This window comes from Atta colombica, unplaced genomic scaffold (assembly GCF_001594045.1).
Source record: "Atta colombica isolate Treedump-2 unplaced genomic scaffold, Acol1.0 scaffold252, whole genome shotgun sequence".
In the NCBI taxonomy this organism is placed as follows: Eukaryota; Metazoa; Arthropoda; class Insecta; order Hymenoptera; family Formicidae; genus Atta; species Atta colombica.
The window spans coordinates 1,373,689-1,400,596 of record NW_017259351.1 but is presented as its reverse complement, the minus strand read 5'-3'; the positions used below and the strand labels follow the sequence as shown (position 1 = coordinate 1,400,596).

Sequence of the window (26,908 nt, the reverse complement as noted above, 5' to 3'; positions counted from 1 at the left end):
ACACACACACACACACACTATATATATATATATATATAATAGAGAGAACGATTTTGCTGAAGTATTCAAAGATTGAACTTATATATATAAATCCGAAAATAATTTTGTTAGATCATTAAAATTTTTAGGTAGGACGCTCAAACTGATTGCTAAAATATCAAAATTTTTTTACTTATTTCTAAAATTTTCACAGAATACTTAAAGGCTTTTTGTGGTATACTGATTAAACAACCTTGTTATAAATTAAAAACTTGTAAGATAGTATGATCTATTAATAAAAGACATTATATAAACGTTACTGTGTAAACATTATTAATAACATATGTTGTTTAATTATGCTATTATCTATTCAAACATTATTCGGCATCAACAGGGATTCAAACTTTCGAAAAAATATGAATTTTTTTCGGACTTCAGATCCAATGAACAAAATTTGTATTCGAGATCTTCTTGTAACGAAAAGTGGTATGCTTGGCATAGAAAATAAGAGCTATAGCGCACATGGCGGCGCTTTCATTTAAGTCAAGTCGATTCGTAACCGGTCGGAAGCCATTCGAGAAACTGGGAAAACAAAATGAGCAACCATCAAAATCCGGCAAGGTGAGGTACTCCATTCTGCGGCTTTCGAATGTCTGATGACGAGTACGCTGAAGGTACGGATGCGGGAAACGATTTCGGTCATTGTATAGGTTCGTGCCTGAACGTACGAGAAACTAAGCTGTAGGATCTAGGAGGAAGTGGGATATTCTACTTCGCGAGATATTGGACAGATGAGGGGTCGTTGGGCGAGAATGATAGGTGAATGTCCGCTGGGAACTCGACGTGCACCATCTTGGATGCACAGTTGTGGCGGATCCTCGCATATGGTGGATGGACAAGTTGGAACCCCGGCTTGAATTACCTATCGCACATACAGGATAACTGGCAGCTGACTTGAAGATGACAGTTTGCGAGTGAATTGCGAGGACGAACACTTTGCATATGGAAACTTTGCTCTCGATAAGTTTGGATCACTATTATCACCGATCAAATATTGAAATATATATAATTAACAATATAATTAAGAAATATCAATTGTTGTGTTGACCTCATAGCAGAAACGATGATAAAATGAATCGCGTTAAAAAATATATTAAAATCCTTTCAAATTAGTTGAACCCTTTTTTGAATGAAATCATTAATAATAAGTTTCAATAGACCGCTACATGAATAAATCCAATAAGTAAAGCTATATAGTTGATGCCGGATCTTGGTGCTCAATAATAGTTCTATGTAAATTTTAAATACATTTTTTTAGTTGCATAAATTGCGCGTCTATTGTTGTACTTGGAACACGATCGCAAACTGAAGCTAAAATATTAATGTAAGTGCCTTTTCATGTTAACGCTCATTTTTAACATCAAAATAGATTTCTTAATCAAAATTAATGAAATATCATGCATCAATTTTAATCATGTGATTTGTTTTGACATTAAAATGAGCGTCAAGCGTTAGCATAAAATTGTATATCACAAATTAAATTGATCGTTAATTTAATAATGATACTAAGCGTTTTAAAACATTGCAAAGGAATTACTGCGAAAAAAATATCTTAAATTGATAATCAACTTAATTTGTGATAATATTTCAGTTTCAATTTATGATTGTATTTCAAGTCCGACCATAATCGGCGCATTACAGCTTGTATAATTAAAAAATATATTTAAAATTTATATAAAAATGTTATCAAGCATCAGGATCTTCTCTCTCTCGACTATATTTAGTACATTTTATTAATTTAGTTTGAATTATTGTTGGATTATGCATTACATGTAATATCAATGACATTTCTTGTACTTATTCTTATTTATGAAATCTTAGCGTAAAATAAGCGTAATAATAAAGGACGAATAAATGCCAGCAAAAATCAATATGCGATTAATGATTTGTTGCTGCAGATCTTATGTTATTTCGCGCAACGCTTTACTTTCATGCACTTCGCGCTGGTGATTAGATATATTTGCAGAGATACTGCTGTGAAAATCTGCACGTTAATCACGTTAACAGACACGGTACGATATTAAAATACATCTGGGGCAACAAAAAGTCTCCGGCAGTCATGGGTCGAGAGATTTTACAAAATGGAGAAGATGGAAGATATCTCATTTTGTGGAATAAATGAGTTTAAGATTTTAAAAAAGAAAGCAATAGAAATTACGATATTTCACACAGGTGTTCTGCAATAAGCACAAATTAATTAAATAAGAAATTAGATAAACGAAAATTAGAGAATAAATTTTACAATATATATCTGAGAACGTTGAAAAATCGTGCTACGAAATTAAATCGTGCTTAGAAATTAAAACCAGATATTAATAATAATTTTACACGTAAAAAACCGTTTAACATATTATAAATTTTTAATGTATTTTTCTCGAATTGAGAAAGATATTCATATATGAGTGATGCATGATATGATAAAAATCTAAGTTTATTTTAACGTCTGGAAAAAATGTTATACAGTTAAAGGAATTCCACAGAAGATAAATATAATGCCTTACACAGTCCATTCTTTCTAATTTTATGTGACCCAATTAAAAGACCATGCATAAAATTAACTCCGTCGCAACACATTGTTTTATGCTAATTATTTTACGGGCATGGTAACTCCGACTTCGTTATAATTAAACTTTAAAGAGGGTAAGACACTCAGTTTAATGTGGAGTTAAAAATTATAATCGGTTGTCGTCTTAAAGACATTTGCTGGGAAATAATGAAAGAAGCCAGGAATAGAGTGTCAGAATAGTGGAGAAAATGGGCCTCTATAGACTATTCCACTTCATGGCCTGGATAAATGAAGCAAGTTGAGAGTGCCGCGATGGCTAGCGATGCCATTGCAAGGCGTAATACAACGCATACTTGCATAGTTAACTATCCAAGTAAAATATCCACTATGCGCAATTGCGTTGTATTTGTGGCGCGTATCTGAAAACGCCATGAATGAAATAGAACCTTGCCTATCGCGATTTTCTATGAGGCGAATTGTGATTTTCATTCAGAATAACGTTACGAGAGACACTGGTTTCCTCAGAAAATTCATTTTCGAATTAACCTTAGAATGTTATCGTTATTAAGTAATACATTATTGCTATCATACGTAAATTTCACGTACAAGTGAGCGAGGTCATTGAGTGCTTTCAATCATTCAATTTGCTATATTAAAAACAAGGACAAACAGTTGTCAGCTTTTAAAAATTCTGTCCGTTATACAGGTACCTATATGATTTTGGACTCTTTAGTGATTAATATTATAACAGACAGCGTGATAAATAATTTCGCTTTTTAAGCAATTTTACATTAAGCTTTTTTGTGTTATCATATATTTTATTTATGTATTATGAGGAGCCATATATACACATAAAATTTGATTATGTACTTCACATTATTTCATGATTGAATTTGATAATTATGAAAAGTGTTTATGCTCTCTTTCTTTTTAAGTTAATAATTAGGTTATTTAATCCTCTATGAATCAGGCGGGGTAACCAAGCCAGGGGTGGGCAAAATACTCAAAAAATTGTATTTAAATACAAAATACTCTTAAAGTATTTAAATACGAAATACACTCAATAAAATAAAAATGTATTTAAATACATTTGTACATACAATACGTATTTTAAATACATATTGTATTTCAAATTCTGCCCATTCCTGGCTGAGACACAACGCTAGAGGTGCATTCCGTTTCACGCATAATGTACATGATGCATCATTTATCCTTGTTGTTCAATATGTAAACAAAGATGAATGATGCATTATGCACATCATGCGTGAAATGGAACGCACTTTAGATTGAATCAACAATGGTGCAATTTTAACTTCCATCAAAAAAATTTTTACATAATTTAAATGTATTTAGTATTCACAAATTTAAAATACAAAATACTAAAAAAAAATATTTAAATACAAAATATAAAATATTCTCAAAAAAGTATTTAAAAAATACAAAATATAAAAATATATTTTAAATACATGTATTTCAAATTCTGCCCATCTCTAGGTATAACCCCAGCAAGATGAATTTCTATAACTTCTTAAAAAGTACCGCGCGCATGTTGCCGGTTTCGTGCAACTGGAAAATTTATTGTTATGAATCATACTGAATTATAGTATATGAATGATAGTATATTATGATGAAGTATAGCATGGAATATATCCACATATGATTCATATTGATTTTCCACCTAGTTCGCGGAGAATTATAAGAGTCTAAATTATAAATACTTTGTCATTAAAAGTGAAATGTATAAACACTTTGTTACATTAATTAAGAGTCGCCTAGACTTTTATTCTAGAATTAAGTACAAAAACGAGAAGAAATCTTCGTAATAAAATTGCAGTCCGAATTTAATTTTGCAAATTAATTATCTATATGCAAGTTTCTATAATGTTAAATGTAAGCTTGGCAAGTTGCGATGTGCAGTCACGACTTAACTTCACGACCAAGTAAAAAGTGAAGCTGTACAGGATTATTTTCAGTGGTGGTAGTCCATTTGATAGACCAAACCAAGCGGTGTTGGAGAATAAAATTTTTCCCGCTGGAAAAGCCACTGTGAATAAAATCTGGATTTCTCGCTAGAATAAATGTTTTGTTTAAGATTGGATCTTGTGTGCTTTAGAAAGAATAACTACAAACGAAAGTCCAATGGCAAATATTTGTTCGAAGTATTACGACAGTTTGTGTAACGGATAACAACGGACATGTGGATAATGGGTCCTCGTAGAATAGATGTTAGATATTTTCAGCTTTTTCATTCGATCTTTCCATCTTTTTACCTTATGCTTTATATTTAACGAATGTAGTTATCGATAAAGATTACGGTTTACACAAATTCTGCGCGCAGTTATAGAATTGAAAAATGTATTCGTACATGAAAAAAATATAATTTTGCTGTAGTATTTAAAAATTTAATTACAGATTTGAAAATAATTTTGTTGGACCATCAAAATAATTATGTAAAATGTTTAAGCATAATGAGCAGTATTACAAAATATTTTAACACTCTAATAACTATTTTGAAGGTTTTACCTAATTATTTTGATGGTCCAACAAAATTATCTTCTACGAGCTATATCTTTAGATACTTTATACAAAATTATTCTTTCCATGTAAATCTGCATACGTAAATATTATTTACGTTATTAAGTACCAAAATCCGCTTCGATCGAAAATATAATTCTTTTTATTTAATTCACTCTTTAATTTACTCAGACTAATTTTCACTTATATAACTATTTATATACGTCTCCTTGAAAAATTATGTTCTCTTATTTATAATTATTGATTATTACAGCAAGCATCTTCACATATGTTTCAGGTCGGAATTCGAGGTTCAAACCCTGACTGAAATGATAATATTCACAATAAGTTCTGTGTAATGTTTTAAGATGTTTATCAATATCATTAAATTGACAATCAATATAATTTATGATATTATTTTTTCAGTTTATGATTTCATTTCAAGTTCGATAAAATATATTTGTAAATCTATATTTAAATATTATCAAGCATTAAGATCTTCGACTGAAAATAGAATTTTTTTCTTTAATTTGATATTTATATAAATTTTATCTCTTAGATTCTTTGTCCTTGTTAAAGCGTTTGTAACGAGTATATTTGCATCTTCGGACCATCTTGCACGTAAACGCATTGTCATTTGTCAAAATTACGGAAATGTTGCGACGCAGTGTGAATTATGAAAGACTGTTGCTACTACGCGCTGTAGAAGCTCACCGGTTATGCCAGAACATATGAATGATGTTAAACGCTTCCTTCGAAAGGAAGTGTTACCGGTTGCATTAAACTCGCTTCGGTTCGAAGGCGTAATGGCTTCGCTCGCAGCATCCGCTATTTCAATCCTATCCCTTTGTCTCGGGCAAAACGCATAATCTCCCAGTAAGCGTGTTACATTCTATATTCACGTAATGGCGGGAAATAACGTTGTCGGTGAAATAGCTCTTAACGATTCTGAATGATACCACGAGACGACGAATAGAATATTCCGCAGCAGTGGCGGCGACAGGATAGTATAATATCTTCGTGCAAACTATCGAGAAACGACAGCCACAAATCGTGATCGACCGTTTCGCAAATACGACCGATCTGCGACCGTGACGGGAAACAAATGCGAAAGGGAAGAGGAAAAGGGGAAAGAGAAGGTCCAGATCGACCGCGTTTGGCTCGTAAATGTCGAGGATGTCGAGAGACTGTGTGCGGCTTTTTACGAGTTCCCAAGTGCGGAACTTGCATTTCTTTCTGATGCGAAAGGAGAGTGGGATAAGGCAAAGCCCTATTCGCCGCAGGTTTTATTCAAATTCTCTTCGCCCCTAAGCACCAGCTGCGCCCCATCCCTTTCTATGCTCCTCGACGCGGTTGATTCAGGGAGGAAAAAAGTTGCGCGAAGATCTGCAGAATCGCGTGACCACACGATTCTGTTTTGTCACGAACGGAATCATCTCTCTCGAGTGTTCGAAGCTTTTCTTGGAGAACGGTAAGGTTACCGAACTCTCGTAATAGAAAGATCACCAAGAAGATTTCTATGGAATTAGAATAAGAAAAAGAATAATGGAAAGATTTATGTTTTTTTAAACACCTCATTTTCAGATTCTCAAATACAGGATAATTGAAAAATTTGATTACAAAGTTTTGTGTTTATCAAATTATTACTATTTATTATAGGAGTTTTATTATTAGAGAAGTTTATCAAATTATTACTATTTATTATTAGAGGTAGAAAATTGCTGTTATTTATCATCTTTAATACCACCTTTAATATCTTATAATACTTTAAGATATTAATAATAATAATTAATAATAATATTTTTAATATTTTAATGTCAGATTTTCGTCGGTTGGTGATCACTCGATTGGATGTGGAAGAATTTATTTGTGGAAAGCTGCAAGGCAGATTATTAATGGATTCCCAAAGCGCCTTAAATATTATATCAAAACTAAAAGTGTTAATTATTATTATTTTTTGATATATTAAGATATAATTAACACTAATTCAGAATTCGTTTTTAGTAAAAAATATACATTACCAATAATTAATAAACCTGTACTCTGTAATCATACATTTTTTTTGTCATCCTATTGTATATTAACAGTATATTATTTTGTTTAATTAATCGAGTAATTTGATTGCGAATAAGTGACATGATAATTTATGATTAAATATGGAAAAGTACAATGCTAGTTTCATTTGCTTTCTATTATTTGCTTATGATAAATTAAGCAGAAAAAGAGATCACAAGAAAAAAAATATTCGCGTTTATCTCTCAAATAATGTTCTATGCTTCTCGTGAAACTTTTTAACATAGACTTAATTAAAATTATAATGAAAGTTACCACTATGAGAAAGATACTTTATCTGTTCTTGTATTAATAAACGAAGAAACATGTGTTTTTATCGCATCGTTTAATCATTTTTATTATTATAGATGTTTAATTAAGAGGTTACCGCTCGTTTAGTAATATGTGGCTATATATACGCTGAAGACTTACCACTTTCGGAGATTAAATTGTATTCGCGGTATTAATGAAAAGATGAGCGCTAAAAGTCGAGAACTTTATCCTCTCCTTCACCTACAACTTATTGAATAGAAATCTGGTTACATGTATATTGTCAGACCGCCATTATTAAATTGAACGACTAGCGCAAATGATATATCCTGGCTTCTTTATGTAGCCGAATAAAGAATGAATCGTGGGCCAAGACTTTTCTTAACAGACAAACTCTTTCTTAAAACGTCTCCAACTGTTTCAGTCTTAACTTTGTGAGAGTTTTTTTTAAGTATTACCTATTATACTATATACCTATTTTACTAATAAAAAAATGGGAATTAGAATACCACTACGTGAATCCAAATATCGCGCCATTAAAAATATTTTTAAATTGAAAGAATCATTAATGAGAAATATAAAAATTATATGCATATTTATGTCACTGATTCGTGCTTCAATAGAATGAGCTACAGTGTACATATTAAGAACATGTTTTTGATTTTTTCTCTTTGTGAAAATCCTTGTTTTCAATACTTTATTTTTCAAACATTTGCACATACCGATGGACGACACTAAGTATCTTTTAAACGCAATGAAATGATGATAATTTGTCGCGGCATGAAAATCGAGTTTCTCGAGAAGGTAATTTCTTCTTAATGTCTTGTCTGTGACTAATGTTCTTTGCGCGTAAGCTATAATTCCACCCGTAGTTAGATGCATCATTTATTTCTAAGAGAACTTATGTTATTCTTCGAATTGCTGTTACCAATATTACTAAAAACCAATATACCTGATAAAATAGACATAGCAGCTTTATTTTAATCCTAATACATAATATAGAACATTCAAAAATTTAGCAAACTTTTAGAAATATGTTGAAATAAATTCTTTTTTGTTTCTCAAAAAATTTTGTTAATATTAATTTTTTTATAATTAATTCTTGAATTATATAAATTTAAAAAAATATCCTTTATGTTTCAAAATTAGAAAATAAGATTTACTATATTTGTTTTCTTCGCGAGATTAATTTTCAAGAAAGAACTTTACTAATTATATGCAAAATCTGATTTCAGTCAAACTGATTGAAATTGTGATATTCTTTAGCTTTTGAGATATGCTGATTAAAACTTTCCATAAACACAACCATAAAAAAATGTCAATTTAATGTAGAGAAACAAATAAATAAAAGAAGCTTGGAGATATCTTATCATTAATTAATTCCATAGCTCATTACATAAATAAATAAATAAATACTAATATGTAATTGCATAAATATGTAATTGCATAAATAAATAAATACTAATGTATTTTTAGGAAGAAAATCATTAGATTTTTAAAACACGATCACGATTTCGATTAATCACTTCAGGATATTACGATTTTCAGACGGTATTATAATTATCATGAATGAAGTGACCATGTCGCTGCAGTTCTCTAGTTTTCGGTGGCTGATTATAAAGTTTGTGTTAGTACCGTAATTGCGGTGTCGTAACAAGTCTGACGAAGTACATGGGAAGCAAAACAAATACCTGCACACACGGAAGTTACAATGCCTGTAACTAATTACGGACAGGAAATTAATCCTTTAAAAGCTTCTGTTCCTTTTAGAGCTTGTTACATCTTTGCGTAATCTTCTTACGGAAGTAAATTAGTTTCAATAATAGTAACATACGTATATAGGTTATAGAGAAATCATTCGTATTTGGTTATGTTTTGCGTAAAAACCTATTAGATACGTTATACTGTTACGAATATTATATTACCACTGTAATTATTACATATGCCAATAAAAGCAACATAGATATTAGTTACTTATACGCGCAAGTTATAAATTATTATAATTAGTTAGTTAATAACATAATTAACTACAATACAATGAGACAGTTAAATATTGTGATTATCCAAATAATTATTGTAGTCAATATTTCATGTATTACGCTATAATTATTATTATAATGAGATGATTATTAATTGAGCTTTAAATTTGTGTGCAAAACTATACTTTCATTTTTCAATTAAATATTTTGAAATTATTTTATCGCGTACTTGTACTACTCTTTTATCAGAATTAAGTTCTATTTATAAATAATAATTTGTATCGAGCATTATTGATTGGACCGTACAAAATATTTCTTTAATTATTTACATTTTATGAAATATCTAAAGCGCAAAACAAATAAAAAATATTATATAAAGTTATTCAATAATAATAAAAATACTAGAATATATATTGTAAATAAAATGTAATTTATAGTAAAGTATAGTTATATAAGTATATTGTAGTTAAAATGTAATTTATAATAAAGTCATTCTATGAATGCCCAGATATCATAATTAAAGTTTGCACGTTAAATTCGGAGAATTTTTGTGTTTATACTGTCTCGTTAAGTAACATCTACAATATAGTATGCATTTATTTATACATGGATTGATAGGAAAAAGCACGAATCTACGAAAATTTCACCGGTAGAAAATAAATGCTTTGAGAAGAGCAAATTTATCTTGAGTTATGCCGGCCAATAGGTACGGCGCCCGTTGGTCAGCTGTATTTTAGCGAGCAATAGTTACCGCTACTACAATTCATGCGGCAGGAAATCGGATGAACTGATTAGATTTCAGATACGGTCGACACTCGCGGCGACATTATGCAGCAGCGAGTATAAAGCTCTATACCGCGATCTTTATCTAAATTGTAAACTTTGATGGTATTTCCCGCGCGATATTAGAACATTTCAATACGCCAAAATTAAATTTACCGCGAAATTTAATTTTGATATATTGAAATGTACGAGTAATGATAATAATGAAAAGAAATTTATTGAATGCAATAATGTAACAATAAGAAATCTTATCTAACAATGAACGCAATTGTAAATACAAGAAAGTTGCAACTGATATTTCGAATTGATATTTAATCTTTGGTAATTTAGATTTTCTAAAATAATATATGAAATGGAATTTAATTTAATTTTCAACGATCGCGCGACTATATAAAAGATACCGTTTCATTAACGTTTTTCGCCATGTTTCTTACATAGATGAATTTCGCACTGGATTTATCGATTTTAATAAATTTATGGGTCACGCAAAGATTTTCGTGGCTTATCATTAAAAAAGTGGGGAATTTGTATACGTTGGATAATAAATTAATATCGTTTGAATGCTATTAAACAAAACATTTTAGTCATCGATTATCATAAATTGATAGCTCTATTCTCATTTAGTACTATCATTATCAAGTTTCATGATTTCCACCGCTCACAAGTCAGTATATGGATATAGCGGTTTATCACGTGTGGTGCGTTTAAATACGTGTAAGCACATACACGCGCAAAGGCATCGTCACTAAAGGTACGGCATTTAATTAAAATATTAAATGTAGCGTTAATGCTAGCAGTATAAAAGTATCTACAAAAATATTACTGTGGGATTTTATTGTATTATTAATTTTTATTTTTATGAGAATTGGGATATTCGTTAATCTCCTTATAGAATTTATCATTGTCAGAGAACTACTCTATTTTATTCAAGATCAATAAATTTTTTTTAATAAATCATTTATAATTTTTCTTTTGCTGATTAAATGACTAGTTATGTCGTTTTGTTCAATAGAAAACTATTATTACTTTTAAATATCATGCAAGAGATCATATAAAAGTTGCATGATACTTACTTTGATGTTAGGCATTCGATTGCAAAGTCTTCTTTTTTATATTCCTAAATTCCTGGATCCAACTGTCAGTTTTCTTTTATCTATATTATGAATTCCAATGATCAAATTTATCTACGATGCACTGCGCAACCAAAAAATACGGAGCTCCCGGAGCATTGTCCTTTCATGAAGCCGAGTCGTTACCGCGAGCACGTCGATAATTGGCGCGTGCAAAATGTGTACACCTGCGACGGCGTTGTCACGCCATAGGTTACACTGTACGTTTGCGTTTGCAGCGGTCCCGAAGCCGCGCGTTTCAGCTTCCGCCGTCGACTGACGATCGCTTTTGTGTATGGCGCCTGCGCCCCTTCTCATCCACCTACGATATCATGCAGCGTACACTATGCATCTTCGTAAACCTCGCAGTCAAGGACTTGCAATAGGACGAATGAGAACTGTCACCGAAGAATATCAATATATTAATCTAATCATCATTAGAAAATGATCATCAGACGATGATCTAATTATGTGGAATGAGAGCAATTCTGTTTGTGATCGCTTCAATACTTGATAATCCTTTTGTTAATATATAGGTACTACTCGAATACTTATATCGAATTTTAAGCAATAAAACTTTTTATATTTTTGTGCGAATTCCATTACGATGCCTCCAAAACTTCGCTCTTCGAAATAAGGCTGATGATTTGTTCCGAAGACAATCGGAGTTTTGAAGATTCCAAGCTTCGGTACTTCAATCTCCGAAGGATTAAAGTTATATAATTACTAATTTAATAAGTTAATAATAATAAATACATTTTCATTAAAAAATACTAATTCATTTACGAATATATATGTCACGAATTTTCATTTTTTTTTGCATAAATAGATATTTTTTGAAGCTTTGGCACTTTAAACTTTGGCAATTCAAAATTAACTTCGGAGATTCGAATTCTTTCGAAGTTTTGAATCCTGGTAGTTGTCAAAAATAATAGCTTTACTTTGAACAATAAAGAACAGTTTTACACAGATTATCTTATTTCCACTTTTACATTTTCAGCGGAAACCTTGAAAAACACAGCAATAAAAAGATGAAAAATTGACAAGTTAATAAAGTTATCATTAGGATTAATAGAATACATTTATCGATAAATATAATACTTTTTTTGATAAATCAAGTTCTCCTAATAAATTAGTTGAAAACGGCTTCTTTAATAAATGGCCTAAGATGATCGGGAAATAATAAATGTAATAAAATAATTTTGTAATTATTTGCAATTATTAAAATAAAAAAAATCTCTATGTTAAAAATGTATTTCACTTCATCTTATCTATTACAATCTATGAAATTTTACACTTGTGACATCTTTTTTAGTCTATCAATAATTTTAAATAATCAATAGTTTTAAATTGATTTCATTGTCGCGATTTATTATAAAAAAATAGTTTGCACATCGCGATCATTTCGTGTGTCAGGGTTGATCGGCCATCCATGATTTTCGAAATTAATGCGTCAAGTGGGGCCTGCGAATGTTACCGTTTGTATATTCGCTGGAAATTGAATTTTCAGAGCGTTGCACCGTGTGTAGGCGCGACATTTCACTGGGAAATTCGTCCCATTAAACACGACGCAATAAGGGCGTTATAATTATGACGGGCGAATAAATAAGGACGCGCGTTAACCAACGAGTGTGTAAACACAGTTCTCTGCGACGCGAAACAAGTATCGCGTGAGATAATAAAATACAGTCGACGCTGTCGAAGCTTTTGATTGTTTGAGATTAAAATAAAGCCGCGAGTCTCTTCCTCGCTAACGAGTCGCCGCGCTTAATTGGCAACGAGCTAGGCTCCGCGAAAATTTCGCAAGCAGAGATAACGCGCAAATCTTCCTTCGTTCCTTCAAACTACATGAAAGTAAAAATTAAAACTGAAGTTTTATTGTCAATTATTCAATTTATTAATGTTACGTAATTTAATGATTAAAATACTGTCATTAATTATCGAAAAATTTTATTATAATGCTGAATATTATAAGAAAAGCAAATCATCAATCTGTAAATGGAGTGTGATTCACCTGGCATCATCATTATTCTGTATATCATTACAATACTGAAAAAAATACTAAATTTTAATAAATATTTGTTCGAATGAATCCAATTGTAAGTGAATATTTATTAAATATAAACATATACTTATTTAATACAAAACTATTAATTTGATTTACTTATTTATTTTATTATTGAGTAAATATTTATTGTGAGTGTTTACGTAATACTATTAAAAGAAATATAAATTAAGATTCAGTAATTTTTTTTAGCGTTTTATTTTCTCTTTCCATCTCTCAGAGCATTAGGATTTGCATATTAGTAGAGTGAATCAAATGAAATTTAATTTGATCATATGAATAACGACTGTTTTAGCATTACATATCGTAATTGATGAATAGTAATTTTTTTGATTTATTAGCGATATCCAATGAAATGTAATTCGATTACATCATGAATAACGTACTTATCTTAACAATAGATCTCTTAATTGATGAATCTATGTTTTTTGATTTATTTTATTATAGCTTCCATTCTTCATTTTCGTTTTGTGCAAATGAATTTGTCACAATGTGTATTATATGAATATAAACATTTATAAAATAGTAATAAGTTAAATTAGACCGCTTATGAATAAATTAAATTAAGTATTAATTAATTAATTAGCTGTATATAAATGTTACAGTATGTTAAATATGTTATATATGGGAAAACCATATAACGGAATCCTTTAAATAAATCTCTCAAATTTGATCTTAAAAATACCGGAAATTTAATTAAAACATTTATTAAATAAAAGGTAAAAGAAAATTCACAGAGCGTAATTTGTCGAAATTTAATTAGCTGACTTCCGGCGATATTTCTTTCCTTGATTTTGCTGAAATCGTCATCGATTTTCTATGACGTTAACGATTCGCCTTTTGCAATAAAAGTAACTCGAAGAATAGCACATGAAAATTCGTGCCAGAAAATGATGATGTTAGGCGGAGTTTGTGATGTTTGTGGCGGTAAAGGAAAACGCGAAGGAGAATAAAAAAAGGGGCACACACGAAAATACTCTCTCGCGACCGTAACAGATTGGCAGTGGAACTGGCGGGTCAGCATTTTCTTGCGGGCATCGGGGCTAGGAGGCTTCAGATTAAAAGGTTCGGAGCCCGTTCGGCCGTAATAAGAGTCAGCATCTTTCTCTAGGCAATATTTCACGTCATTACACACCATTTCACCGCAATTAAGATTTGAAAATTTTGGCTGTGGTTTATCGAAGATGCCTTTTTTTCTAGTAATCGGCCGCTCGGCATGTGACCTAGTTTGTGGGTTAATTGTCCATAGCCTCTAACTCTTTGATAATCTCTAAACTACTTATAGAATTAATGAGCAAATACCATGTTAGAAAGCATAAATAAAAGTATAATCGTTACGATCTAATAATATTTATATTTCATATCCGATAATATTTGCAGAGTAAAACATTAGAAATCTAAGCTCAAGATATATCAAATATTATATGATGATTATAAAAATATTTATATTGGGAAATCTTTAAAAAAAATTACAGCTGTCGATTTTATATCGTTAAACAAACATCAATTTAGCCTCTATGTTCAACCATTTTTTAATCTTATAATTTATGTTGTAAATTATTATTTAATAATGATAACTTTTAATTTCGGATTCACTTTAAAGTAATTAAATAATTTTATTTGATTAAACTATCGGAAATGTAATATATCAAATGGAGATATATTACAAAAAGAAGAAAAATTGTCAGGTATATCCTTGTAGCAATATCTATTTTTATTTACACGTAATTTAACGCCGAAGATTTTTATTTTACTCTCAGCTTTACTTTAATAATGTTGTTTGATTAAAATATCGGAAATGCACATCAAATAGAGATACATTACAAAAAGCAAATAATAAATTAATAGATAAATTAATAGATATATCCTTGCAGCATAATATCTAATTCTATTATAATTTATACGAAATTTAACTATAATAAATGCTCCTTCTTCTTCAGATAAATTGAAGCAAAGATCTACGTTTATTTATATCCAACTCTTCGTATAACAAATATATGCAAATAGAATGCCAGCAGAAGCGACGTTTATATCCACCCTGTGGAAATTTCAATTTCGCACCGGAGAAAAATCTCGGTGGATTGCAAAGGTAAAGATAGCACGACGAAAGTGTGAATGTAACAACGTATAAATTCCATGGGGGGAAAAATCAAGACAACTTTGGTGAGAGTGGCCATTACGTGAGCGACAGAAGTTCAGAAACGCCCTCGTATTCTTGCGAGATATGTGTCCCTATCTTTTCCCTTTACTCTTACCGAAGACATCTTTGACGCTGTGTCGATCGCGAAACTTGTAAACGACAACGACGAACTGATAACGTCTTTCGAATTCTGTCACTTTCTGCTTGGTGATTTTTATGAACTTTGAACGACGCTGGTACAAAAATCTGGGTCGTTGCGCATTGCCGAAGTCAACGGGACGATTCGACTTCGATCTCTGGCGTCATCCCATACTTCTGTAGTTCTTTCGTGTAATCTTGTATCATACTCGAATCGCATTGGGACCTGCACTGCTCTGTTGCCTTTGAGATGGTTCGCGTGATTTTAACGAGTTTAGCAATGATTTCGTAGAAAACGATTTTAATAAATAATTTTAATAAAAATAAAAAGTTAGAAACAGATTTAAAAATAATTTTGTGTTGGACCATCAAAATAATTTCGTAAAATTCTCAAACGTGCTGAATAATATTGTAAAAAGTTTTGACATTCTAGCAACTCAATTTGATCTCTCACACTAATTATTTTACTAATCATTTTACTATTCACTACTTTTACTTTTCACTAATTATTTTAATTGATACGACAAAATTTTTTAGTTAAGTATGTAGCTAAATTTGTAGATACTTTCAGCAAAATATCTTATCTTTTTCGTGTGCAAGTGAATGTCGCGATATGAATATCAAAAATGTTGCATTCTGTATTAATATTTATTTTCCATGAGAAAATAAACGTCACAATATCATGTCATGTCAAAAAAGTTTTTACTTACATAAAAATTTATTCGTTTTTTTTAAATTTATTTTTGTGTAAGTTTTAATTTGATTCTGTCTTTAGCTGATCGATTATTTTACATGGAAATAACGATTGGTAAAAAATCTTTTGCTGCATGGAAAACTGAAAATAATTTTGTTGGAACTCAAACTGATTGCTAGAATATTAAATTTTTTGCAGTATTGTCATTTTAGTTTCCAATATAATTATTTTGACAGTCAAATCAAATTATTTTCAGATATATATCCAGCAAAATTTTAAATCTTTCAAGAAAATTATTTTTTTCATGTAATAATAACGTTAATAGCTGTTATTATTTTAATTAAAATACCACTCAAAAATAAATGGTAATTTTTTTAGAGCAAACAAATAAAGATTCCAATCAAATATTTATTAAAATTTAATTAATTTTTGTTCATTTTGTATGTTTTTTGAATTCAGATATACAAAGAACTAATATTCAACAGCTAAATGCATTTAGCAAGCAATTAGTTCATGATGTTATTTTTTTTACAAAAATAGCACTTATTGAAACTTTGAGTATATAAAATATGTATCACGCTGTTTTAAATAACTTTTTTTTTGGGGGGAGGGAATATTAAAACTGTCCAAATCGTCTCTGGTATTACATCGATTACTCCCGAGAGTCGCATAAGCTGTTTCGATCGCCAAATACCAGCCTTCATTCGGCCGTTTTATCGTCATTTATAAATCATCACGCTCGAAGACACCTGTTCCCAATGGATCACGCTTAGAGCACTCTAATCGGATTCTCGACGGCTCTCGCCTTCCGGTTACAGAGCCGGGATAATCGCATTGGCCGTCTCCGGTACAAGCGGCATTAGTTTATAGCGTTGATTCTCCGCTGCGGATGCAACGCGAGCGATTCGATTACAGAATCGGGGTGTATCCGCGATCACGTCGCGTCGCGTCGTGTCGCGGATCGAAGGCTGCGTCGTGCGGCGAAATTGCGTTACGCTAATTGCCAGCACCGTCAGATGAATCGTCCCCGCTTGAGCTGTATCAGATTTGCTGCAAGCTTTGCTTGTGATCTTTCCACTTTGGCTTCAATTAAGAATACCAGCGATTTCCCTTTCCCTTCCTCTTCTCCCCCCCCCCTTCTCCCCGGTAAAACGAACTCGCTCCTTGCATCAGACATCGCGAGAGAATCCATAACCAGATTAATCCTGTTTCATGTGGTACATTTACGCTCGATGTAGCTTTACCAGATTTCTGTCAATCAGTTGCAAAATCGAGCCAAAAATTTCAATGGCACACGTCTGTTGTTGCGCCGCACGAACGAGAGGAAATTTCATATTGTGAGTCGATTATTACGGCTTATTTTTTTTATTTTGGTACCATCGTGGTGCAACCTTTTTCGACGCACGGAACAGATTTTTATGCTGACGCGCGCAGCAATTTTTTGTTAGTTCGCCGTTCGAATGGCGGCCTCACGAAGGGTGGAAAAATCCAGTTTGTATCTCTGTTGTTGCTGTGACGGGTGAGACGGATATTTGCATTTACGAGTCGATTTGGGTTTACCGAATTTGTCGACACAGCGCAATTTTTTATTCTTTCTATCTTTAATCCGTCTTAATGTCGTTATAGATTCGTTACATCGCCCGAAATTGAAGACTCTTGATTAAAAATTTTATTTTAATTATAAGTGATGATGAAGGATAATTTTATTTAGCTTTTTGAAAAGCACAAATCTAACAGTTCGTGTTGAATGAGTTTCCGGAGAAGGAATAAATAATTCGCGAATTTCCACGATAACTGACGTTCCACGAGAACTTCTTCCCTTCTTCGATCGAGATAAAAGAGCGCCTTATTATGCCGTAATATTGAACAATAAAATATTCAGAAGATTTTCATGTTTAAAGTGTAAAATCGCCATCTGATATATCTTTGATTCACAAACGATCCGTTAAGTGTGTTACTCCTTTAGACAGGATGTCCTCTTGTGACAAATTTGTTCAAAGACAACGTCAAGGTGAAGAATGCGGGTGAATAATGAAGTTTCGCCGAGAATGAGATGTCTTGAAGGGGTCCCGTATTGGAAACCAGGCGAGAATATTTCGCTAATGACAAAGGAAGCTCTGATAAAGAAGCGTCTTGGTCACGGTAATCCGAGCTTCAGGAGCGCAAACGACAGCGCACGGCTTTGTCACTTCTGAATAATTTATAACATTCGTAGCATACGATATAATGCATGATGAGACTAAGAAGATCTTTTGTCTTTGCAAGATCCTTTATCGACTGATGCACAAAATATGTAAATGCAAGTCTTCTCGGTTTTCAATCATTTTAAATTTTGTTTTAATTTTATACATTTATACTCTCTAAATCTGAATCAGTGGATAATCACTAATAGTCATCACTAATCAGTGCCAAGTATGTCATTAATCAGTGAATTAAATGTGAGATCTAACTAAGCCTATTTTTATTATATGATCTAACTAAGCTTAATAAATGTTCTAACTAACCTTGTTTTAGTAGTGCTTAAATTCAAGCATATATAGTTGGAAGATTGAAATTAATGTGTGAAATTAAAATATTAATATTTTAGTTATATAATGCTCAAACATTCTCCTTTTTTAATTGAACTATACTGATTATTAGTGCCAAGTATGTCACTGGATAATTAATGACTATCTATTGAGTCAGAGTATAAAGAGCGTAAAGTCGACATGGAAAGAAAGGCTTCGTTGAAATATTTAAAAATTTAGCTAGATACAGAAATAATTTAAAAATAATTAATTTGAAAATAATTTTGTTTGAATGTCAAAATAGTTATGTAAGGCATTTAAACTGGTTGCTATATCAAAATACAATTTATCATCAACGTTTAAAGTGTTATACGTAATTATTTTGAAAGTCCAACGAAATTAGTTTCAGATTTGTATTTAATTAAATTTATAGATACTTCAATAAAAATATTCTTTCTTGGATAAATAGCTTTATATATAAAAGACGTAGAAATACCATTTTGATTTTCCCCACAATAGAATAAATTTTTATTGCTTCAATAAAATTAAAAATAGCAACATTTGAACTTTCCTGAAATTTGATCTTTTTGATTCATTCGAGAACACATCGGATTGGCAACGTAACTGCCAATGAAACTGTACGATATATTCGTGGTTTCGATTTACAGCGAGCGGTCGTGCAAGTTAATCAACCTCGGTCGGGACATCTGGTCATCGTAAAAACGTTTACCCAGAACACGGAAAGCTTTTTTGGTAAGAGTGGTCCGAAAGAGCACTTCGCGAGTGGGACGCGAGATAACGGAGTTGGCTAACGAACGGACGGACGATTCAACCGCGAATACGTGGACTGACCGTGAAAGTTTCCTGAGGGCTACGACGGCCTCTAAAGTTCTCACGAGCACGAAGTTTTCGTTGTGCGATGAGGTGGAAAGCTTGCTGAGCGAAAGTACATCAGCCAAGACTAAGTAGCACTTTTTCTTTGGTTGCGAGTCATGTTTGTGAAAGACACATGTTTGGATTTCAGTTCTGTTCATAAAATTATTACAGAATATAAGTTATTAGACAATTGTTCATTTGATATTCTTCGTAATGTAAAGAATAAATTCTATAATAAATTCTATAAAGAATAAATTCTATATTGTTAATAGATAAATGATTTTTACCTGTTGTTTATCTTTATTTCGAAAAAGAGCAAATTTTTTTTAAATGAGATTATGAATTATAAATTTTTTTTTCATTTTTAAAAGTTGGTTCTTCTACCATATTTGATAGAAATCTATCCGCTTTATTTAGCCTCTTTAAATTATTACATTCAATTCTCTTCAATTCGATATATTAAATTTGCATTTAATGGAAAGCATTACTTCATACTGAATTCTGATCTATTCGTTAAGAATCACTTTTGCAAAAAGAATATACGAGAGAGAAATTGAAGAATATTATTCTTCGATTTATTATTATTTTACATTTTTCATTCGATATTTACGTAATAAAATAAATACTCACGATGAAACAGTCCAAGCAAGAAATTCTTTGAAGCATTTCGTATGCGCAGTTACGTACAATGGCAAATATATGTCTGATAAATGGCTCGTGAAGAGATGAAGGAAATCTTGAACATACGCGAAAGTATTATAAAGAACAATACGATCCCATAAACGTGCCACAACGTTTATTCGAAAGTCATACCGAGATTACCGCCTGATCTACCAACTTTTTCTCACGAGTATACGACGTATTTTCGTTGATCTTACACGTAGTGCACGTAAGACGCAGATTCAAATACGTAAATTCCAGATATCTGCATTCAAGCCACGGAAAGAAAATTGAGCAAAATGTGACATCGTTTTGTTCAGATTCTTCGGATCAGATTTATTCCGATTTATTGATGAGACAAAAAAATATAGTATGTATATATGCTATAATTGTCATTAAAGAATATTGTATTAACTTTTTGTATGTTATATCTCTATTAAAAATAAATAATTTCAGAAGCATGATGTTTGTACGAAATCTGCGAAACGTTAGAAAAAAATAATATATTATACATACATATGTATATTACATATTAGAAATTACATATTATATGTAATTACATATTATTGTAACTTCTCACGATACATACAATCTGCAATTATTTTAATTTCTCGATATCGTATTTTGTTTCACAGATATAATGTATTGTATTTCCCATGTTTGAGGAAAAAGAGAAATTAAAAAAGAATTAATATTAAATTAAAGAATTAATATGTTAAAATATGATCAATTTTTGAAAGTTTAAAATCATTATTGAGTTAAAGTTTTTTTAAATTTAGTTTTAATCAATATTTTTGACATTATAAGAATACGTATATATTTTATTTAATATTTATAAAGTATGTAACATATTTAATTTCTAAAATTGTAACCTATTAAATTACCTGTTTATTAATTATTTCTAATAATAAATGTATTTAATAGATAATAAAATATGATTTTTAAAAGACAAATTTAATTTATTTTATTAAATTAATTGTAAGACCTTAAATTTTATATGATTCTTATGATATAATTTTAAGGATAAATTTAATTAATTGCATTAAATTAAAATTAAAATTTATCTAAAAAATTAAATTATTTAGTTATTCATATCTACTTGAATGTAACAAGAGAATCATATAGTTTCAATAGTCGAATCATGTCAAGAAAAAATGCGCGAAAACAAAACGGTGCAACGGTCGTTGCACTCGTCAATGCATTTTACGCTGAATAACTGAACGCTTGAATGTGAAAATCCGTTCCTTGTCAACCAGTCTCCGACAAAATATCACTAGCAACTTCCGTATACGTTCACGAATGTACACAAGCGAGCAAAAAGAACTATGCGAACGTGCAACCGAGACATGAAAGCCAAAAGTTGTGCGCATGTGTCGCATAGCTGAGACATAGTATTCGGTTGTTGCCAAGAATGGTTCGCGGGATGTAAATTGCTAAGAAATTCCGATTTACACGAACGAGAACAGAGAAAGAAGAGACAAGCATGGGAATGTAGGGCGGCAATATCAATCATAGACGAAGAAACGCGTTACATGTGTCATTAAGTAGACTAGTAGAGAGAGAATGAAAAGAACAAGATACAATAGTGCCAGAATCAAAAAATTTTATACCAATCAAAGATGTACCGGTTTGAATCAAAATGTATTATCTATAGCCATTTCTTCAATATTTTTATTATTTTCTATTATATTTTTTGCACTTTAGATAAAAATATCCCTTCCCTTTTTTTCTTTCTTCTCACAAAATGTGTGTACAATTTGCTACGATATACAAAATCAACAAAACTTTAAATCAATCATTTAATGGAGTTATTCAGAAATTTATGACTGAAATAAAGTCGAAAGTTGGTAAGATAGATATAATATAGTAATACTTTCCTGAGATTGATTGCTTTTTTATTTAGAGTAATTAAACATTATTGAATTTTTCTAATATTGTATCACAAATTTTTTCAGATATTGAAATTGTATATTTGCTATCTGAAATATAGTTAAATATAAGTATCAATATAGTTAGAAACCTATTCAACACAGACGATTTCAAGAATATCGTAGCGACATTCCAGCAATATTGCAGAAACATTGGAAACATTACAACAATCTTGCAAGCTTCTATGTTGTATGGGAATGTGACAAATCTAGTTATATTAAGTCTGGCAACATTCAAAATGCGAAAAGGCTTGCAATTATTCTGCTTGCAATTATTATCATATTACTATAGAACATAAAAATTATCATTAGTGATGCCACATGAAATATTGCTATTCTCAAATAAACCACGTAGGCGTTCATCCAAAGATATCTTAGTCTTCTGAACATACAAACTGAAATGAATTCAAAAGATTGTTTTACGTGTTTCGTAACAAATGTTTCCATTTAGTAACCGTAACAGATTCTGCAAATAAGGTTTGCAGGTGAAAATTTGTTGAATAAAAATGTATCGTGTGGAATCGTTTGATTCGAATAATCTGTATATCACAACATTAAAAATTATAATTTTCAAGTAACTTGAATATATAATCGCTCTCATTTAATTTATAACAAATGCAATAATATCAATAATATAAAAAAAAACAAGATTGTTTACATATGTGAAAAATAAAGAAGGAAAATGAAAGTAGAATAAAGCGTTATAAAAACGTAAACGAAGAACGAGATTTCATTTGTGAAAAAGATCAATGAGGACTATAAATCAAGAGGAGGAAGGATAAGGAGGACAAGAGAGACAAAGTGCGATTGGCAGGAAGATAGGGACAAGAGAGATGTAAAACTGTAAGAACATTAGTGATAAAAGAATGAAAAAACTAAGGACTTGAATAATTACCTGTAAGATAGTGGTCCTAAAAGATAAATCAGGAATAAATCATTAAAATTACATAAGGATATACTTTTAATGATGGAACAAATATTGCTGATATGAAATAATCTTAATCTAAACTCAAAGCAATTTAATCATCGAATAAATTACCATAATTACTTATTTAATTAATTTCTCACAAAATCTATTAACTTACATTGTTTTATTTAAAGATTAAAAAAATCGCGGTGTAAAAATAATGCTAACAAAAAATCGCGTCGATAATAAACTTCATCGATGATATACTTGGCGATATTCATTTTCAATTTTTATAATCGAAGCAAATCTTTCATTATTTTTATTCATTTACGTATTGATATAATTTAACGGAAAACGATTCTTTTTGTATAGAATATTGATATCGAATAAACGATCAATAGAACGACTGCTTACAAAACATAATCCATCTCATTTTCTAGTCTGATGGATCCTAAATATCGCAATAAATCACGTTATCGTCGCGTTCAGTGGAGGATAACTAACTCAACAACTTGGCAGATCAAAGTCCCTCTCTCGAGTGGTTAGTATCCGACACAGAAAAGAACAATCTTTATGATGGAAGGCGAACTCATGCTCTTCTAGTTGAGTCTTGCGGATCGATTCGCGAAGAAAAGTTAAGCGACTTGTCGAACGTCAGGGACTTCGCTGCAGGAGGTAATAAATCTTGGATCGTCTAGATTATCAATGAAAATGGTGATTTCTGCAGCAATTTAACGGCAGTTATCGCTTTTTAAACTTTATACATACAAACATTATACAATTCACAAATTTTCGTGATAAATCTAATCATTTCTATCATCGTTATCTGAAATTATGCGAGAAAAAATCTATGAGCAAAACTGTGTTTATCCATTATTATAGAAACATTTGTCTTCATTGAATAAATAGATAGAACGATGTCCGTTGAAAAGTGATTATGAATGAATATATTTAAGTATAATATATGCGCTTTTATTATGTGAATATTCATTATTCTCGGGTTCAGACTGTTCGAGACAAATCAAAATAACGAGATTAAAAAAAAATTTCCATTCAAATCTTTTGCATAAAATGAACAATTATCAGCTTTCTACTTTTCTCTAAAACACACACACATACACACACACACACACACACACACACACACACACACACACACACACACACACACACACACACATATACACACGCGCACGCACGCACGCACGCACGCACGCACGCACACACACACAATTTAAGTTTTTGTTATCGCATTGACATCGGGATATCTATTCGATATATCTCGAATTTTTTTAACCGCACATTTATAATTCTATCTTCGTTCATGATAAAATATTTTAAAAAATATAAATGAAGTTGTAGAATTGTGTTTTGGCAAAAGTTAAAATTTGTTAAAAACGAAATTACAGATTGTATATGTATTTTATTATATTTTTTAAATTTATTGAGAATTTCAAACTTAAAATTAGTCTTCAGAACAGAAGATGTCCATTGCCTAGAAATGATTATCTAATAGAAAAATTAGATTAGAAATAGAAAAATAATTACTAATTATTTATTAAAATATATTCATTCATAACTATATTCTTTGTATGCGCAATTACAATGCAAATTTACTTTAAATTACGAAAATTTTTATGTATCTATAATCGCTATATCCTTACACATTTTACTTAAGATATTAGCAGTTTAAAAGACAGAAAATACTACTGTACTGTTATTAATGGAAAAACATTTAACAAAAAGAAGAAAACTTTATATATAGAATGTATTATAAAAAAATTAATTTCGTGATTCGATTTTAAGAGATTTTTTTGTCATTTATAGTTTATTGCGGAAATCAATGCTTCTAGCAACCACTGAGAAAACTCGAGATTCACTCTAGCTCTGCAACAAATAATTTTCAACGTGATACCGAATGAGACATTGCGAATGGATTTCGCGAGATTCAACGAGAAATAACCCTCTACAATGAAAATTATTTCTTTTCTCCATTAGTATGAAACATGTATTTGCTAACATCTACTTGACATAAGGGAAAGCCTTTTTGTTGGGGCAGTCGTGTTTAAGAATTTGAGAAAAACACGATCGCTTATAATTTCTTTAATTATATTTATAATATTTAATTTTTTTTATAAATATCTATAACGTGGAGTCTATGAATTTATCTAATCAAAACGAAGTGGACTGTCCCGTTATAATTTACGAATGTATCTACTTACAATTAGTGATTCTCACAAAGTGATTTTAAAAGATAAATTTAATTTTTTAAAATTAAGATTTTAAATGTAAAATGTTTTTTTAAAATGAATTTAAAGTATTAAATTAATTTTATCTGAAAAATTAAATCTTCTCTTACTTCTAATATTTTAGCAATCTTAACATTCTACTAGTTTTATACCCATTTCCATCAATGTAGATTAACTTTAACCTTGGTTCAACTTACTCTTTATCTTTTTCTAATCTTTAGAATTAGTTAAACCGAGATTAAAGTTAATCTATGTTGGTGGAAATGGGCATTAATATCTTTCTTGAGATTTCTTGATTTCTGTTTGCTTAATAATCTTGTAATATTCTTAGTGATTTCAAAATTCTAGTCTACCAGTTGACGCGTTTTTATTTTTACAATTTTATTAATTTGCACTTATGCAATTTTTCATATTAAATGCAATTAAAATCGTTTATAGAATGCGTGACTTACTTACTGAACCAGTATGATTTCTAACTCACGACTTATAATGAATCTTATTTGCTGACTAAATTAGCGGAATATATCACTCGAGATTTAGAGAAAAATGTGTTAATCGCGATTTAATTTTTAATATCGATCGCATTAATTTTCTTTTATTATGCCATCACACGTAAATACAGAAGGACTATGTATTTACATACATGTATCTACTACGTGAATCATTTATAACTTTCTATCTTCAATGGATTTCTTCTTTCTACCAACCAGGTTGCCTTTCCGTTAATTTTGTCCATAACTATTCTGACTGCAGTGCAGCCAGAGATCGAAGAAGGAGATACACCCTTCTACATTTATCGGTTCATAATCAGCGCTAGTACACAAAAATAGTTTTCAATGTTCATTAACACGAGACGATTGCGAGACGTATGATCGTTTGTAAAATCCGTGTGCGTCGTACAAATCGCGAAAGATAAATGCAAACGTTCATTAAAATATAATATAATTGACATTCGCGTGATTTATTCCCGTAACTTATTCGTGTAACATATTCGCATGAGATATTTGCGTGAGATATTTACATAAGTTATCTGTGTAATTTCTTGATATATCTAATTATATTGCAAGTAACAATTCAGAAAATAAGCGAAAAAATTTGTATAGAATCTATAGAATCTTACTAATCAAAAAATATAAAATATTTGCCGCAAAATTAAATTGTACAACATAAAAACATAAAAGAGAAACTATAATCATTTCAAAAATAATAGACAAATTTTTTTTCCAAACTAATTTATAAAAAATTCGTAAAAAAATGATTTGTATATATTTGTATTTATTCGAACTGTATTGTAAATCCGTATTCACGATTGCAATTTTAATCTCACTAAGTATTCAGATGAAGTCGTCAGATGAGGTATTCACAATGAATGACGTGAGACCATGGTGACTTGTATGTACAATCACTATTGTGCGTATTGTTCGCGTGAATTTTTTACCTTCCGCGTTATATACTTTATATGAGAATAATATAATATTTTTATATTGACGAA

General features: G+C 30.6%; 1 protein-coding gene across 2 annotated transcripts in view; it reads right to left on the bottom strand.

The window, feature by feature from the left end:
• LOC108688995 overlaps positions 1-26,908 on the bottom strand; it is a 156,217-nt gene that overhangs the window by 128,375 nt on the left and 934 nt on the right. Inside the window, exon 1 of one of the 2 annotated variants that reach the window (XM_018195575.1) lies at positions 11,217-11,271. The exons of the other annotated variant lie outside the window; for it this stretch is intronic. The gene's annotated coding sequence lies outside the window, so the exon portion shown is untranslated. Of the gene's footprint in view, positions 1-11,216; positions 11,272-26,908 lie in introns of those variants that run through there. 2 annotated transcript variants of the gene reach the window in all.